Source organism: Otolemur garnettii, unplaced genomic scaffold (genome assembly GCF_000181295.1).
Source record: "Otolemur garnettii isolate 467f Iridium unplaced genomic scaffold, OtoGar3 scaffold00039, whole genome shotgun sequence".
Classification (NCBI taxonomy): domain Eukaryota; kingdom Metazoa; phylum Chordata; class Mammalia; order Primates; family Galagidae; genus Otolemur; species Otolemur garnettii.
Window position 1 is genome coordinate 8,165,636 of NW_003852434.1, and position 2,417 is coordinate 8,168,052.

A 2,417-nucleotide genomic window follows, 5' to 3' on the forward strand; every position below is an offset into this window, starting at 1 on the left:
CCAATCTTCTCTTTCTTTCTCTTTCTTTCTGCGTGCATACATACCTGTAATGCTGATTAATTATATCATTTGTATTGTGTTGTAATATTTAAAACTAACATTATATAAAATGCATTATATAAGTACTCATACATAAAGCACATTTTATTTTTATAATGCTGGGATAATTTGTCTCTCTTTAATAGGCGTTAAAGGCATATAAGTGACAATACAGTGTTCAAACTTATTAACTTATTTTGATTATTAATATCTATAATGAAGATAATTAAATAAACAAGATTAAATTTAAACAAAGGTGTTGGCCCAGGAGAAAGTTTTTTTTTTTAATTGGGTTGTCAAGTTTCCCCCACTCTCAGTTATATGTGTCAAGTGTTTGAACTGCTTTCTGGAGGGGCCACTGGTAGTTCTCGTGAGTGGGCCCTTTCGTGTGATCTGAGCCACCACCGTGGCAGAGCAGGACGCTGAAGACTGAGGCAGCTCTCACGCAGCATTTTGGGATTGAAGGTGTTTTTACTTCTGTTAAATAGATAAAGGCTATTTTGAGAGAAGGGTCCTGCCAGTCCTGCAGAAGAGTTCCCATCTTCCCGCATGTTCCCTTCCTCTTGTAGGGAATAACATCAAGAAAAGCAAAAACCGAAACAAGGACAGTGACGGTCAGTGGCAAGAGGGCTGCCCACAGGGCAGGCAGGCTGGAGCTACTTGGAGGCTCAGGCAGGTTGGGGCGAACGAGGGCCGGTCCCTTAGCTTGGTCTCTTAGAAGGAGGGCTCTGCGTGTGCCCGTCTGCAAGGAGTGTTTCCACTGCGGTCAGCCGGTGATTCTATGGGCGCAGATACTCTCTCTGTGACTGAGTGGGTGCACAATTGCTTTGCAAAGTCTCGAGTTCCGTGCATTCCCACCCTTCCTGGTGTTGCCATAGGGTCAGGCCGCGAGCGGCATTTCCTTCTGGGCTGCTTCCTCCGCGTTCTGTTTCCCTCTCTAGCATCGTCCCCCCTACACATCGGATTCTCCAGAGCTTTGGACAGAGACTCTCTCCCCACAGGGAAATAGTGCAAGGGAGGCAGATGCAGGCACCGGCTGGGCTCCCCGGCCAGGCGTACTGGAAGGCTGCCCCTCACTCTGCACCATGGGCGGCGGTGCGATGAGACCTGCCCTCAGTCACACACCCTGAACATTGGTGTGGCTACCGCCCCGAGTTAGGGGTTAGTGAGCCAGCTGGGCATCCATCAAGCCCCTTTCTGGGAATCCTTCGCACTCCTCTCCAAACTCCTACTTTGGACTTTGCTCCTAGCCTCCACCCCAGCCTGCAAACAGGAACCTGATTCTTTCCTGCCACACTTTGCTCCTGGATTTGTTCCATGATCAGAGATGACTTCAGGGGCATGTGACCCATGCAGGACTTGGTTTAATGTTCTGCTGTAACTGTCTTGAAATGCTTCCTAATCGCTGGATCCTGAATTTTCATTTTGCACAGGACCCTGTAAATTGTGTAGCCTATCCTGTCTGGGACACATGGTTCAGCCCACTGCCAGGGTAACCCCTGGGACACCGGCCTGGCCAAGACCCCATGCAGAGGACCTAGACCCAGGAGGCTGAGGCTCCCACGTGTTCTCTCCTTCTCCTCTCTCCTCTTAGCACCGGTAGCTAGAAGGAACTAGCATGGCCAGCTGAGGCCACCTTGAGGAAGTCAGGGGTTGAGAGCTAATTTAATAAGCTAATGTGAGTTGAGTTGCTAGGAGCTAATACCGGCTCCATCTTTCTTTCTCCCAAACAGCATTTAGTGGAGAACCAGGAGAACAAATAAGCAAGAGCCAGCACCCATCCTCCACCTCCACAGGCTGGGAAACCTGCGGGGGACCCACAATGGTGGGGGGGAGACTTACACTGACTGTGACTTTGGAGTTACATGGTTATCGGAAAAGATGAGGTGGGGTCCCCAAAGCACCAGGAACAATGCCTGCTGAGCAATGAGTCTCAGACCACAATCTCTGTGACTGTCTCTCTAGGATCTTGCTCGGGATGAGTCTCAAGGTAAAGTCCTTTATCTGCCCTAACTGCCTTCTCTCCTTTTTCAGAATGAGGACATTGCCCAACTGCAGACGGTTCGCATCTCTCCTCCTCATCATTCCCTAGAACAGTGGTGCTCAACCTTCCTAACGCTGTGGTCCTTTAAAACAGTTCCTGTGGGTCATGACCCACCAGTTGAGAACCGCTGCCCTAGAAGAACACCAGCTTTCTCGTGGGTTTTTCAAGCTCTCTCCAAGCAGGTGAATATAATTCACAGGGCCCAAGGAGGCTGCGCAGCAATCTACAATTTCCTTCTTGACTTTAGGCTTCAGCTGTTTTATTCTCAGATTTGGACTGTGTGCCGACGGTCACCACTTTCCTTGATAGAGAAGCTTAAGTGGATTGGGCATTT